Genomic DNA, 17,599 nt, shown 5'->3' with positions numbered 1-17,599 from the left:
TCTCTCAGGGAGTGAGTTGAGAGAGAGTGTCTCCCGCCTCCAAGAAGGAAAAACAGGAGTTCCCAGAACCTCAGGAGAAGGCTATACCCACACAGAGACCTCATATATCTTGATTGACAGACTGGACTCCACCCTACACTCCTAATCCACAAATTGATAACGGATTATTTAACTATCACACTGCGTATGTTCTTCCTTTTTGATTTTCTGACTCCAGGTTTCTGCAAATTTCATTATAATATTTGTCTTCAGTGAAGAAGATTTTGCCTTCTTGAGCTGCCTTTTGAAAATTTCTGTTCAGCTCTATTACTTCATTTCTTCCATTTCCATTATTTCCTTAGCTACTCTATGATTAATAACAAGTTTCAGAATTTCTTCTGTCATATACTTTGATCTTTTTTTCATTCTTGTCTTTATAATGACCTTTTGCTTTCGTTGTCTGCGACATTCTTGATGTTGTGTCATAGCTCATCTGGTCATCTGCCATAAGTTTTCAATATGTCAAAAAGCTATTTGTGATGATAAAGTCATTTGTCTTGCAAAATTCTTTCGTGTGTTCTCCTGCTTTGTTTCTATCACCAAGCTCATGTTTTCCAACTACTCTTCCTTAGATTTTGTTTGCAAATTTTGTATTTCAATTATCAATTATTATCAACACATGTGGATTGCATGTTTGATCAGTTTCACACCGACATTGGTAAAATTCTTTTCCTGAATAAATTTAAATAATAACCGTATTGACTGAATTTTCTTAAATCAGATAGATATTATCCTATTACAGACAATATTGACTTCAAGATAGATCTTGAAATGTCTCTTTTTTATAATAAATGAGACACCATTTCTCCTGAACCTATCATTCCTAACATAGTAGATCATATGACTCACTGCTTCAAAATGGTCACAATCAGTCCATCTCAACTCACTAATTTCTAGGATATGAAAATTCATGTATTCAATGTCATGTTTGTTGGCTTCCACATTTTCATATTCATACTTTTTTACATTATAAGTTCCAATTATTATTAGGTATTAGCAACCATTTCTTCTCATTTTGAGTCACTCTTCATGAGGAAATGAAGGTCCCAGAGATGTTACTTATAATAGTTTTACTCCATCCTCATCATTATGGTCACCTCTGCTATAAGAAGGTTATATTTTGATTGCATTAACTGGAGAGTCTCATCCTCTGGCACTATCTCTTACAATGTTCAATTTCTGTCCATGAGGTTTTCAATATCGGACAATACTCCACATCTACTCATAAGGTTTCCTTCTGCTAACTCCTCTGAATGTGGACTGTCCATTCCTTCTTCAGTTTGTCTGAGTACGGACACTCTGCTGAAACCTGTTAGTTTTGTGTGACCGAGTTAATTTATTGTGCCAACCTGACCATTAAACAAATGTGGGGTTAATTGAGGGGTAGAGGGATAAATGACTCGATGAGCCTTGCCTTTCTAGTTCTCCGGTCTCTTGCTTTCTGATGGTAGGGCCAGGGTGAAGCTGCATTGGCCAGTTCCCTGCTTTAGCTTGTGGGGCTCACTCCCTGCAGGACGTCCCTGAGGAGAAGCCACATGGACCTACCCCGATGCAGCCCTGGGTGCTGGAACACCTGTGTGGAGACCCCTGCCAGCGCTGAGATGCTTACACATTCACTGACTCGGCATCATTGCGTCTGTTTTGTGAGATGGAGGAGGACTTTGTCGATTGGTGTTGGACATATGGGTTAATGGCTTAATATTGGACTTGTGGGCTTGGGCAGCACTTGGTTGGGATGTTTTCTTGATGCACACTTAACCTTTATATAAAATTCTCTTTTATACATGAGTTTCTGTGGATTTGTTTCTCTAAAGTACCCAGACTAGCACAGTGACCATGCTGGTATTTGAAATACAAGTCACAGAACCTTCACATCACAGCAGCACACAAGTCACCATAGTACAGCAAACTGACAGGTAAGTAGTGGAAGAGAATAATAGAAGCAATAAAAGAAAAAGGAGATTGAAGAAATATATATATATATATATATATATATATATATATATATATATATATATATTAAATATAGAAAAGACAAGAAAACCAGAAAAGGAGCAAACTGTGTTAGAGGCATGACCTTGAGAATAGAAAAACATAGAGGACTCATATCTTGTATGGGTTGGCACTGCCTGTCACCCAACGAGTTCATTGAGAGACTGGAGATGTGGCTAAGGTGGGAATCTGGCCTTATCTGGAATTGCTTTCTATTATCTGGTGTCAAGGACCTGATCCTGAAGAAGAAGTTTGTGCAAGTTGAGATGGGGGCTAAAGTCAGGGTGCTGGATCATGGAAAAGAACTCTTTTTGACCTACAGTGCAGCTGGGGGAAGGATGGGTGGTTATGGAAGCAACTATTGCCCATCCAGGGTGGAAGGTGCCAGGCCACTTGTTCAATGCTGTGTGTTCTGCTATTCCAATGAAGAAGAACTAACAGGCCTACAGACATGTATATGATCTACCCTGAGTTGGGTCTATCATGATAAGGCTCTGGCATCAGGCAGACTAGGGGTTGTGTAGGGACAAGTAGCTGGATGCTGTGTGCATCCCACTAGTGTTGGCCACACCTCCAGTTGTTAGAAGGGTGTTGGCTTAGGAAGGAGTCCACCATTTTTGTCATCAGTCATTGGCATGGGCACTTGTACTGGTCCTGAGCCAGCAAAACTGATTATGGACATGTCTCATCAGATCACCCATAATCAACTCACCTGTCTATATGTTTTCTGATTAGTTATTTTTTTCAGCTCCCTCTTCCAGTTGCTTTTCAATAAATTTTACTCTACTGTCAACTAAAGTCCAGGTTTCCAAAATTATAATATGTATGCTAGTTAGATGATTTTATAACAACTAGATACTCCTAAAGGAAATAGTCAAGCCTCAACTAGCAATATTGGAAGATTCTATGGAAAAATATTGAATTATGCAGGAAGCATCAAGAAAAATGGAAAGAATACACCGTGACTGTACCAAAAAGAACTACATAGTCAATATTCAACTATTTCAGAGGTGTTCAATGTGGTAAATCTGTTCTTGAGATTCAGGTGGGATAAACTCAAAGTTGTATTTTGGCTCTCATGTATTTGATCTAATTTTCTTCAGCAATTGATGAGCAATTGATGGCATGAGCAATTGATGGCATGTTCCACAGTCAACTCCTGGCCTGGTTTTAGCAGCTGATATTGAGCTTCTCTATCTGATCTACACACAGATGTAGCCTATTTGATTTCATGCATTCTATCTGGAGAATTCCATGTATAAAGTCACCGGTTGGTTTTTTGAGAAAAAGGTATTTCCAATGATGAAGTCATTGGTCTTGTAAAATTCTATCGTGTGTTCTCCTGTTTTGTTTACACCACAAAGCTCATATTTAACAATTTTAATCTTCTTTAACTTTTGTTTGTACATTTTGCATTCCAATCATCAATAATTATCAATGCACCCTGATTGCATGTTTGACCAATTTCCAACTGAAGATATTGGTAAAATTCTTTTAATTTCTTCATCACTAGCTTTTGTGATTGCTGCATAAATTTGGATAATAATTGCATTGATTTGATTTCCTTGAAAGAGAATAAATATAATCCTACCTCAGAAAATATTGTACTTCAAGACTTATTTTTACAATGTCTCTTTTGACAATGAATGCAAAGCCATTCCTCTTGATTGTGTCATTCCTGGTATAGTAAATCATATGAGTTTTCTGATTCAAAATGGCCAGTACCAGTCCATTTCAGCTCACTAATTCCTAGGATATTGTCTTTGTGCATTCCATTTCATTTGGATGACTTCCAAGTATTCCTAGATTTTTACTTCACACAGTCCAAGTTGGATTTTTGCACCTTTTTCTCTTAAATTGAGTTATGCCCATTAGTAAATGAGGATCCTGACAGCTCCACTGTCACTGGCTTTACTGGACTCACATCATCATAGTTGACTCCCCTCTGAGAAAGCAGCTTCTCCTCAGTCATATTCTGAATGTCTCCTCATGCAAAAGGCCCTTCCTCCATCACTATCTCCAGCAATGTGTCGCCTCCATTCATTAGGCCTTCGGTATCTGACAATCATTCGGTATCTGACAACCATGCAAAAGGGTTTCAGGGAGGACTTTCTCAGAAGTGGGCATCCAATTCTTTCTTAATTGCCTGTTCATAGTCTGGCGCATCCCTGAAACATATTCCCTTTACCCAAATGCCTGCTGGCATTTGGAATATCTGTGACATAGCTTCCAGCATCACAGCAACACACAACCCACCACTGTACTACACATGACAGACAAATGGTGGTATGTTTGAGGGGAAGTATAGAGAAGCAGGTTCGTCGATTCTACTTACAGTTGAAAAGTGAAAAATCAAATAAAGGCTCACCTGTAAGGAGTGACACCACAAATGCTACATAAAAGATCTCAAAGTGTCCACTTCTTCTCTAGAAGAAAATGATTTCTTATAGTATCATAGGCAAACAGCTAGACATGTACAGCAGCACTCTGGCATTCAATTTCAGTATTGTATACGAGGTTGGACTAGAGCAGCAACTGAAAGTACAGGGACATGCATGAGGAAATTGCTCAAATTCCCACTTCCTTTACAATACCTTTGCTTTCCATTCTTCACCTGTGACCCCACAGGGGTGTTCTTCATGATCAGTTGACTGAGAAAGAGATAATTTGGCTTACAGATCGTTCTACATTCCAGGCAGGCACCACCCAAAGTGGGCAGTGCCAGCACCGCAGCCCTTTTTTTGGTCATTCTGGAACAACAGAAGTGAAGGAATATCTTTCCATTGGACAGAACTTCGAGAAGTGAACCTGGTTGTTCCCTTTGCTTGGAAGGATAAATGGCCAGGTATTCAAGTGTATATTGATTCATGTGATGTGGCCAGTGGCCTAGCTGGATGATCACTAAGAAGGTGCATGATTAGAAAATCAGTGACGCGGTGTAGGCAAGAGGTATGTTGACAGACCTCTTCTATCATTATTGTTCATTGCAGCAAATGTGTTCTTCAAATTCAGGTGGAATGGCCTAAAGGTTGTATTTTGACTTTTGTGCATTTATTTTAATTTTCTTCAGTTTCAATCTGAACTTACATGTACAAAATCTATGGTCTGTTCCATAGTCAAGCCCTGGCCTGGTTTGTCTGTAGATATTGAGCTTCTCCATCATCTCTTCCCACAGATGTAGTCAATTTTATTTATGTGTATTAGAGATGGAAAAGTACATGTTGGCTTTTGTATTGTTGAAATAAAAAGTTATTTTCTATGAATAAATCATTGGTCTTGCCAAATTCTATCATTTGAACTCCAACTTCATGTTTTCCAACTACTGTTCCTTTCTCTTTGTTTCCAATGTTTGCATACCATTTGCCAATAATAACCAATTCATTTTGATCTACTTCTGACCAAAGACATTGGTAGAATTCTTCAATTTCTTCATCATTAGCTTTTGTGGTTGGTGTATAAGTTTCAATAGTAGTTATATATACTGGATTTCCTTAAATATAAATATATATAATCTAATCACAGGAAATATTGTACATCAAGATAGACTATTAAATATCCCTTTTGACAATGAATGATTGTATCACTCCCAGCATAGTAATAATTTGATTTTCTGATTCAAAATGGCCAATACCAGTTCATTTCAGCTCATTAATACCTAGGACAATGATCCTTAAGCGTACCATTTTATTTTTGATTATTTCATATTTTCCTAGATTCAAACTCCATATATTCAAAATTCCTATTATTAGTGGAATTTTTTTCTGTTTCAACTATTTCTTCTCACCTTGAGTTGTGTCCCATCAGCAAATGAAAGTTCTAAGGGCTCCACTCCCACAAGCTTTACTTCATTCGCCATGGCAACCCTCCTTCGAGAAAGCAGCTCCCCCGCAGTCATATTTCTAGTGCCTTTCAGCCAGAGGGACCTTGGCACTATTCCGACAATGTGCTGCTCCACTCACTAGGGTTTCAGTATCTGATGATGTTTCAATGCTATAGACAAGGTTTTCTGCACCTGCTTCCTCTGAAGTGAGCAGCCAATTCATTTTGTATAGTCTGCTCTTTGCCTGGAAGCTCTACTGAAACCTGTTCAGATTGGGTGACCATGCTTGCACTTGGAATATTGGTGACATTGCTTCCAGTATCACAACAGTTTGTCAGGATGACAAACTGACAGACGAGTGGTAGCAGATAAGGTATGTCAATCAATAGAAAACCAGGTCCCATGTCACTTATAGGTTTTCTGTCACTTTCCTGGTTTGTTCTGTGCATTCTCAGAGTATATTTATACACAATGAATGAAGTAGTCAAACACTCATTGGTTTAGGCCTTGAACTGTAGATGATCTTCTTTTGTCACCACACATGTTGTTATCTGGTTCTGTATACTGGAGAATGTCCACATGTGAAATGGTTAGAAAGGGGATTCCTTCCTGTCCTCTTCAGCCCCTGGCTTTACATTCTAGGTTAACCTTGTTTTCTTCTATACACTGTTCCTGTCTGTCTTTGGTGAGTTGCTCTCTTGACCTCAGCCCTAGCCCCATCTCCTCCGGCCGTAAGTGGATCTCAAGGAGCACATGGCCACAGGTTCTCTGCCACAGCTTCTCTTGAGTTATTTTTCATGGACGGGTCCCCAAGGCTTCAGAGCAGGAACATCTGGCACATCTGGAAGCCATCTGCTAGGCAATGGTCTCTTCTCTAGACTTCTCCTGAAGGCCCTTGTAACTCTCATTCTAACCATTTGCATCACATACACTCCTTCTACTCCGGAAGATACTGAATCATGAAATGGCTAGAAGTTTAGGAAGAAGTTGCTCTGCCTGCTGGGTGCTGAGACAAGCATGAGCTCTGTCCACTTGCATTATACACTCCACTTTACAAGCGTCCATGGAGCACACTTCCTACTCTGAGTGAGAGGCCCATAAATAAAAACCTAACTGGTATGTAGTTACTCTGAATGCAAAAAATGCTTCTTGGTGTTTATTACATTCTCTCAAATTCTCCATTTTCATTTCTTCACATTTTCAAAATAAAATCACAGATAGGTGAACAGGTACTTCCAAACTTCTTTTTTGCTAATTGGTAATGACCCTTTGCACCCATGCCCACCCAAGTCTTTTATCACTCTACTCTGTGCATTTGCATCAATTTTCAGAAACAATGGGCAATAAAATAAAATATATCCATATCCCACTTTTGTTAGCTAGAGGAGCAAAACAGTATTCACTTAGGTAATTTCTCAGTTGGTTTTATTTCCTCTGGGATGTGAAATAAATATAATAATTATAGTACATCTATTCTTCTTAAGTTAAAATCTGGCTCCTTGCCCTGGTGGTGCTGTCCGGTAGGTGTTAAACAGCTAACCACAAGGTCGACAGTGAACCAAGCAGTCTCACTACAGGAGAAAGATGAGCCTATCCACTCAGATAAAGATATATCACCTCCGCAAATCGGGCCATTATCACTCGGCATCACCTCAGTGGCAGTGGGTTTTGTTGAACAAGGGCTAGTATAACTGAAAAAGACATCTTTCATTTTTATCACTCTTTTTCCTCACCAGCAGAGGGACTTTCTCTAGTATGTGGTTAGCACAATTAAGTAACTGAAACTGTCCGACTGGTGGCCATCTTTGCGCACAGCCACCAAGACATTGTCTGGAACTAGTGGAGCACATGTATATTTTCTTCGGCTTGGCATCTTTTCCTTTTGTTGATTAAATTTGGGAAGAGTCATAATTACTGTGACATAAATGTGCTCAACTGTGGAAATCCTGTTCTTAGAAGAATCTGGCACAGCCTCCTGTAGTCAATCAAGAGCTTCAAAGAAACCAACTGGGGCATCTAAAGTGACAACAGTTGCCTGACAAATTGCCATTTCAAATCTCTTTGAACTAGAAGAGTGAACTTAATAGCTTTCAGCCACCGATAGTTATTCTTTAAATGTGGCTTTTTTCCTCATCTTTTCAGTCATCTCCTAGTTTTACTTCTGCAGCCTTGAAAACTTTTCTTGCTCCTGTTTACGTTAAAATTGAGATATTTCATATTGTTTTATGATTGCCATTTGGGTTTTGTCTTCACTTGCCAAGTCAATTATAATGTAGAAAAAATGCCAAGAAAATCATCACGGCAAGAGTCTTTTGCTGGCTGGCAAACCATGCTAGAACCAAACATGTCTCTTGTTGAATAAGCAATTTTAAATAACCATCAAATACAGAAATATGACATACCAGGATTTCACTGGGACAGTGGTAAGACTAAGATGTATGAAGCCTTTTTTTGTACTAGACACTTTAGTTATAAGGAAGAATTATATTTAATCCCTAAAATCACAGTCTGAAGTGGTATTATACTATACAGTAGTCACTATACATGACTTAATTTTTTTAACTAAAGAAGTTAAAAATTTGAAACTCATTGCATCCATCTCTCTAGACATATTTCTCGTGTCTATAGGTGGCTGTGCTTCTTGTATTGGACAGTGCAATTCAGAGGTCGTTCTCACCATAGATGTATAATGCACAGATGTACTAGACAATGGTGCTCTAAAGTACCCTCAGAATGCTCACTAGAAGCAATATGGAGAAATTCTTCTCACATATTTTGAACATGTTATCAGGATGAACCACTTCCCCAAGAAGCATATCATGCTTGGTAAAGTAGAGAGTCAGTGATGAAGAGGAAGTTTCTCAATGAGATGGATTGGCACCAGATTTGTAACAATAGGGTCAAAAATAGCAAAGATTTTGAGGATGGTACAGGACCAGAGAGTGTTTTGTTTTGTTGTACATAGGGCCAGAATGAGTTGGAACTAAGTCAATAGTATCTAACAATGACAACATTCTAAAATGGGTATTAATATTGTTCATTATTCTTATGCAGAAGCTGAGATGTAGATTGGTTGGAATCGGGAATGCACATATTGGCTCTTCTCAGTTATTTGACTTTTGCTTATGCCTTCCTAATAGGGAGTCTTAAAATACAATGCCATTTTCTGTTGTCACCTTAACCATCCACCTACCTACTGGCTTCATGTCCATGAACACTCAGGCTAATGTCTCTTCCACTAAGTCCAGGATTCACTATTTTACCATGTTGAAGTCCTCCACTTGTCATCATTATCAGTATGTAGTAATCAATTGATTTGAATAATTCTGGGTGATGTGATGGTTTTTTTTGTTGTTTTCATTTGAATGCATAAAATTTAGAAATGATTCATAGCAAAGTGGAATTGTATGAGAAACACAAGTACGACTAAAGGAAAAAAGAGAGTGAGCAACAGAGAAAGAAAGAATGCTTGTGGAATATTAGCTCACTAACATTAATGTGAGGGAGATACCCCCCCCCCCCGCCAAAAAGACGAAAAAGCTCTGCCCTGTGGAGATTTTGCAGTACGCATTTTTCCCAGTAAGCCAGCATCCAGCAACTTGCTCTGAATCAGTGCACCCAGTGGCATCATCTGGGAAGGTTCTTTCGTCAGTGAATTTATTCATAAAAGCAGTGTGTTAGTCTATATTGACTAGTGAAGCAAATTTATAGAGACTCATGTGTATAAGAAACAGCTTTATATACAGGAGCAATTTAATATTGAAAAAACATCCTAGGCCAGTCCAGATCAAGTCCCTAAGTCCAATGTTAGCTCATATGTCCTATACCAATCTATAATATCCTCTTCAGACTCACAAAACACATACAATGGTGCTGAATGCAGGAAGATTACAGGTCATTGGGTCAGAAGTCTTGTGAATCCAGTGGCAATGTAAACATATCAGAGATGGCAAGGGGCCCCACATGGCTCCTCCAGCTCCCATGGCACGGACTCTATCAGGGTAGTGTCATGTGTCTTGCCAGCAGAGCATCTCTTAAGGAGTGAGTCTAGAGAGAGACAATGTGTTTTCCACCTCTGGGGATGAAAAGCAGGAGTTCCCAGAATCTTCAAGGGAAAGCCATGCCCACACAGAGGACTCATTGACTATATGATTGACAGGCTAGACTCCACCCCTTCACTCATAATCCTCCAAATCAACAAATAATTACATAACTACCACAGACCACCTCTTGTCAATTTGACACTTTCATGCAACTCTTTAGCCATATACAATTTTCAAACAAACAATAATAAAATCATATATGTACAATAATAAAATCATATCTGTACCTAACAGGATAAAACTAAAATGCATACAATCCAATATGTTCCACCCTCATTTAAGCACAACATTCTCTAAGTGAACAAAACAAAAATATCCCATGCCTAACAATTGCAGCTAAGTAAAACCTACGCCTTAATCCCATCGTCCTATGAATATATTCCCCCACCTATGAAAGTTTATAAGTCAACCACTTAATGCCTTTATTCCCCAATTTTGCCTATCCAATTTCTATACTACCCACTTACATCAACCCAGTGCTCTGAGGAGATCCTCCTTCTTTGATGTGAGCCACTTCATTCTACTGGGAGATTTGTGAAATCCACATCCGGAAGCAAAGTCACATCAGGCTAGGCCATGCATAAAGTCTGCAGCAATATGCACCAGTTCAGAGGCTCAAATGTCTTTTTTTCATTTCAGCTCAGTTCCTGTCAGCTCAATGAGGGCTGCCTCACTTAGACTCACCAGGGTGTCCATCGATCGCCTTGCCTTAGACCAAGGTCCCATCACGAATTCTCAACATGCCTAGCCCCCTTGGTTAGTTCATAAACTTCAGACCAGTCAACGCACTCTCATCTTCTCCTCTATTTCCTGTAAACCAGGTCCACGGGTGTCAGTGGTCAGACTCAACCTGTCTCTTTATTGCTGCATTTCTCACTTCCACTCAACAAGTGGATACAGGTGGTCACCTAGCAAGCATTTCAGCCTGCCCCCAGTCTTCCTTTAACCTTCAGTCCTAGAAAAGAGTTTTCTTCTGTTTCCAGATATTTTCCAGCTTCTGACAAAAACCAGTAGAGTTCAAACTTCAAAAAGCCAAAGAGTTCCTTTATTTTCAATCTGTCAATAGCCACCAGGCAAGTCTCTTAGAATGCAAATGTCCTGATTCCTCTAAAGCACGGGGTGGGGCTTATCTTTTCAGAGTCTTCCTTGCAGGCATGTCTTAAACCCATTTAAGGATTCAATTTTAATGGCTGAAGACAAGTGGGTTTACAAGCTCTCTATTTTCATACTTTCCAATAAACTTTTCTATCAACCATTATATCAATAATAAGCAGAAGAAACCAGTAAAACAAAGTAGAATCAGATACTAAACTCAATTCTCAAAACAGTCTAATTCAATCCTTATTTAGCTTGTCTAAATCTTTATGTCAACCATTTTGTTTATATAAAATATGGGATCTGAGAGCATCCAAGCAGATCCAGGCTTTCTGTCAGTCATTTTGAGCTTCTGTCAGTCATGTTCATTTGATAGCATCTCCTACACTCAAAATGTACACAGATTAATCACATTCACTTTTGCCATTTCATAGAGGAATAACCAAAGGATACAACCAAACAAGATAACCAAAACTTTGACTTCCCATATTATTTCCAGAAAACAACCTAGTAAACTGCAAGGACATATTTGACCTCTAGAAGAAACACTACCATGAGGCAGAAGTCAAATAAACATCTACTGTCCATTTTTATAATTTGTTTTTCCAGTACCCCACTCCCAGTATCATGATGTGTTAGTCTGGGTTGACTAGAGAAACAAATTCATAGAGACTTATGTGTGTATAAGAAAAATCTTTGTATACAAGAGCAATTGAATATTGAGAAAACCTCCTAGCCCAGTACAGATAAAATCCATAAGTCCAATATTAGGCCATATCTGATACCAATTTATAAAGTCCTCTTCAGACTCATGAAACACATGCAACGATGCTGAATGCAGGAAGATCACAGTCCAGTGGGTTGGGAGTCTTGTGGATCCAGTGACATTGTAAGCATCTCAGCATTGGCAGGAGTCTGCACTTGGCTTTTCCAGCACCCAGGGCATGGGAACTATCAGTGTAGTACCATGCGTTTTGTTAGTAGAGTATCTCTCAAGGAATGAGTCAAGAAAGACTAAAACAGGAGTTCCCAGAATCCTCAGGGGAAGGCCATGCTCACACAGAGGCTCATTGACTTCATAATGGTTGACATGCTAGACTCCACCCCTTCATTCATAATCTTCCAAATTGACAAACGATTATATAACTACCACAAGAAATTTCACTTGAACCTTGGTTTTTGTGATGACTGATTTAAGAGATCAGCATACAGCTGTGAAATTTTGTGTCCTACTCAGGAAAAATGCCACAGAAACTGTTGTGATGTTGAACACAACTTACAAGGACAGTGGCATAGGAAAAACTCAAGTGTATGAGTGGTTTTCTTGTTTCAAAAAAGGTGATATGTGTAAGAGCCCTTAATAAAATGATTTATTAAAATAAAAATAAATAAATATAAAACACATTTGTCAAGAAGCAGACCAGTCATCACTGGAAAAAAAAAAAGTGGGGCAGGACCTATCACAATGATTGATATGTAATCTCCTCCCAGGGGGATGAACAGCAGAAAAGTGGGTAAAGGGAGACATTGGTTGGTGTCAGACAAGAAAAAAAATTATAAATTATCAAGGGTTCATGAGGGAAGAAAGGGGTGGCGGGGATGGGGGAATGAGCTGATACCAAAGACTCAAGTAGAAAGAAAATGTTTTGAAAATGATGATAGCAACATATGTACAAATGTGCTTGACTCAATAGATGGATGTATGGATTGTGATAAGAGCTCTAAGAGCCCCCAAAACAAAATGATTTAAAAAAGAAAAAACATGAAATGTCCATTGATGACAAACCTAATTTTGGACATCCATCACCTTCCCAAACAGATGAAAATGTTAACTTGTAGTCCATGTGGAGTCCATTCACCAGGTCAGACTGTTAATTAAGCTTTCTATTTAGAGGCTCCAAAAAGATTGCATGGCACTGTGTGACATAAAAGGCCTGATTTGTGGCAGAGGGGGGACTGGTTTTGGCATCACGAAAATGCAAAAAACCCCATCATGCCTCTCTTCCCAGTGCACTGTACTCATCTGCCCTTACTTGGTGTTACTTCTGTTTGTTTCAGCAAAGGGAGAGGGACATGAAAGGACAGCAATTTGATGATGGAGAAAAGGTAAAGAGAAAAACGAGGCAGGTGCTGTCAGCCATCCAAACAGATGAGTTTGAAAAATGTTTTCAAGAGTGGAATCACAGATTTGACAAATGTATTGAGTGTAATGGAGAGTACTCTAAATGGGATAAGGTTGTTTCATAAAAAAACCCACAACTTTAAATACATAATTTTGAAAAACAAAATTCAGGGTTTTTTGGGTTACACCCTCATATATGAATTTAGGAGAAAACTAATTCAAATACAAATAAGTTCATCTGGGATGTGGTTGACATTAATTTTTCTTGTGTTTTTTATTATAGTTTTTAAAAACAACAATGAAAAAAGTGACTATAAGATTTTTGATACAAAATTATCACACCTGTTATCATATACAAATAGTTGATGTTTCAAATGTCTACACCTAGTCATGAAACACTGAAAATGTAACTTCAGTGATAATGAATTGATTAGTTAAATAAAAACACAATACTTATAGGTCTAATACTACAGGATATAATGACATGTAAATATATATTCTTTAAAAGTACTTTAATATGATCAATATTCCAAAAGTACTATCTTAGAAATTATACTTAGGTAAAACTTCAGTAAAGCAAATGTAGCATCAATCAACAGGAGTTAATAAGAAGACATGAGACGGAAGTGCATTAAATATCCTGCTCTGTGCTTTGGTGTTTCAGGCTGGCTGTTTCGAATCGGACTCAAGCTTGTACTTCCTCGTGGGTCCCTTCCTCCCTCACAGCTTTTTTCTGTCAGTCACTTGTGGTGAAAGGGAATCCCTGACTCTAGAGTGACCACCTTGGGCAACCTGTGGACTAGCAGGTGCAAATAAGCTGTTGGGAAATCCTAGATTTCAATTTCTAATTGTGTCAGTTTTTGGCTATTGTAATCCTTGCAATATACTACAATACAAAGGTTGTATTGTAATATATTTCTTTCACAGATCACTAAGCTTTCTCTTGGTCAAGAGAACTGTTAACTGCTTAGGTGTTTTTTCCCTAAGAGTTAATCTACCATCGAAGAAAGACTTGCTATTATTTTAGGTGCGATCAAACTGGTTCCAAGTGACCCTATGCACAACAGAATAAAACACTGCCCAGTCCTACACCACTCTCACAATTGTCATGCGTGAAACCATTTTCCTCTGCCTCTGCACTTTACCAAGCATGATGCCCTGCTCCAGGAGCTTGTCTTTCCTGATAACATGTCCAAAGTACACAAGACAAAGTCTCACCATCCTCGCCTATAAGAAGTATTCTGGCTCTACTTCTTCCAAGACGGATCTGTTTGTTCTTTTGCCAACCCATGGTACTTTCATTTTTCCTTACCAAAACTATACTTCAAAAACATCGATTTTTCTTCAGCCTTTTTTTGTTCGATGATTAAAATTCATAGGCAGTATGAGACAAATAAAAATACCATGTCTTCAGTCAGACAAACCTTGGTTCTCAAAGTAGCGTCCTTGATTTTCAGCACTTTAAAGAGGTGTTGTGCAGCAGATTTATCCAATGCAATGAATCATTTGATGTCTTGCTGCTTCCATGGGCACTGATTGTGGATCTAAAGAAGATGACTTTTTTACTCCATTTATTCAGTGGTTTCTACATTTATCAGATGTTTCCTATTGATCCAATTGTGAGGATTTTTGTTTTCTTTATATTGAGTTGTAATCCATACTGAAGCTATAATCTTCATCAGCGAGTGCTTTAAATCCTCACTTTCAGCAAGTAAGTTTGTGTTATCAGAGTATTCCAAAGGGTTAATAAGGCTTCCTCCAAACTTGACCTCACATTCTTCTTCATATAATCCAGCTTGTCTGATTATTTGCAAAGCATACAGATTGAATAAGTAGAATGAGAGGATACGACCCTGACACACCCCTTTCCTGATTTTAAACCATGCAGTATCCCCTTGTCCTGTTTGCACAACTGCCTCCTGATCCATGGACAGGTTCCACATGAGCACGATTGAGTGTCTAGAATGCTTCTTCTTCTTCTCCAGACTGTCCATAGGTTGTTAAGATTCACACAGGAGAATGCCATTGCACAGTCAAGAACACACAAGTAACCATCTTTCTCTGCTTTTATCCAAGATCTACCTGTCATCAGCAATGATATCCCTTGTTCCACAGCTTCTTCTGACTCTGGCCTGAACTTCTGGTAGCTCTCTGTCAACGTACTGATGCAACTATTGAATGATCTTCAGCAGAATTGTACATGCATGTGATATTCATGATATTGTTCTAAATTGTGCATTCTGTTGTGTCACTTTTTTTTAATAGAAAGGAAGCCACACTCCTCTCCACTTCCTTCTTCAGATGTCTAGTCATCATCCTGTTGCTTATGCAGATGGCTTATGTTTCTGTACCTTTGGGGAAGCTTCTTTTCTACTTCTAGTTGGTGATTTCCCTTCTTCATTGATGGTCTGTGAAGATATATTTCATGTTCTATAGGGAACTCTGGTAGTTTCAGTTGAAGCATTAGAATTTCGCTTTCAGACTGCATTCTACATTTCAAACGATGTGTTTTACATGCTGATGGCTTCTTTAGTTGGAGACTTTTAATTAGAACTGCATTCTAGTTCACCATTTTATTGTGTTTGCTCAATTTTTAAAATATGCTTTATTTTTACTCTTTTGAAGTTTTATTTTTTAAGTAAATATTTAACAGAATCAATGAGTTTCTTCAATTTAACTTTTAGCTAATCATATTTGTCTTCACTTCTTACTTAATCTTTCTGTTTAATGTAATTTTCTCTAAAAAACAGGTACGTTTATTACTTTTAGTACAGTTTCAATTAGAGACTTTTATTTTGCTCAATTTTTACAGTTTTATTGACATATTTCACATATACACACTAGTATTTCAATCATATCAAAGAGAGTTATGTAATAATTACCACAATTGATTTTAGAGCATTATTTTCTCTCTCATGTCCATTGTCAGCTGTCCATTTCCCTCCCAACCACCCCTGCCATGACTTTCCAAACAAAACTCACTGCTATTAGGTCAATTTTGGCTCATGGCAACCTTCTAGGGTAGGACTTCCTGGGTGAGTTTCTACAACTGTAACCCTCCCCCCAAATAATAACAAAATTATTAGGAGCTAATCCAGACATTACACCATTCCATAGTTCAATAACATCAAGCAGTAATGTAATATTGCTAGCAAAATCAGTTTCAAAACCTTTTTTCCTTCTCAAACTCCTTGATATCACTTCCCCTTTGCCTACCTCATCCCACCACCCCCATCACACCCTCCAAGAACCCTTATTCATGTTGTTGTCTCTATAGATTCATTTATCTGGTGTTTCACATATTGAAAAACATAGAAAAACACAGAACAGAGACAAGAAAGCCTTCTTGATCCACAATGACAAAATACGACAGAGATAAACCCCAATATTAAAAAACTAACATTACAGAAAATATTAAAAAACCAGATCAAGGTCAAAGTGCATCAGCAGGGAGATTAAGTGACATGATTTTAACCATTCAAATCAGATTTATAATTTTAATCTAGTATAGTTGTCTCTCCAATAATCTTTCTGGTAACCAGTTTATTCCAATCCCTCAATTCTGATTAGAGGGAAATTACTGGAGGCTTATTTTATGCTGCCACTGTCACCCAGAGTCTTCTGGACTCCAGAATCTCACAATTTAAGCTCTGATACTATTCCTTCCTTCAGATTTGGATCATGTAATTTACAATCTTGGGTCATGGGTGTTGGGTGCTTCTTCCTTGTGAACTTAGTTTATGTTAAATTACAGATTTTTAATTGACTGTCAATTACAACTTCTTCCTTCTGTGAGTTAACATTTTCAACCATTTCTGTTCTATTGCTTCAGTTCCTGTTTTAGCGTCATCTTGGGCAAGCAACTTGAAGCTCTTCTGAAGCGCAACTTTTTATCAAAACCAAAACTACTCTCCTCTCATAGTCAATATTGTCTGAGATGACAAGATATTTAATGCCTGTTTGAATGACTGTTTTTTTGGTTCATAAAGAGCCACCACAACTCTGTGAATTCAGTGTTGAAGGGGCTTGCTGTTTTTATCCTCAATTGAGACTATCCACAGCATCCTTCAGTGAAGCATGGAACCTACACCTATTTGTATCTCTATTCAGTGCTATCACACACAGAGTTGGAGGTACAGAGGACTAATCTCCACCACAGGTGACTCAAGGCTTCTCTGCAAGATATATAATCTTTATGCTGCATTTATGTCACTCTACCTTAAACAGAAAATTACTTGACTAGCTCTTATTTCCCCTCAAAACACATTGGATTTTTGCTATAGTATGTATAATGATCAAAGCAGAGCTTGCAAGGGAAACCAAGCAAATGGGAACTCTGTACCTGTAATTCAGACAATATGATCAGGAAGTTGTACTGATACCTCAAGACTAGGAAGACATCTTTGTGGTTTTCATAAAGTTTTAATG

This window comes from Tenrec ecaudatus, chromosome 12 (assembly GCF_050624435.1).
Source record: "Tenrec ecaudatus isolate mTenEca1 chromosome 12, mTenEca1.hap1, whole genome shotgun sequence".
NCBI lineage: Eukaryota > Metazoa > Chordata > Mammalia > Afrosoricida > Tenrecidae > Tenrec > Tenrec ecaudatus.
This window is presented reverse-complemented; position numbering follows the sequence as displayed.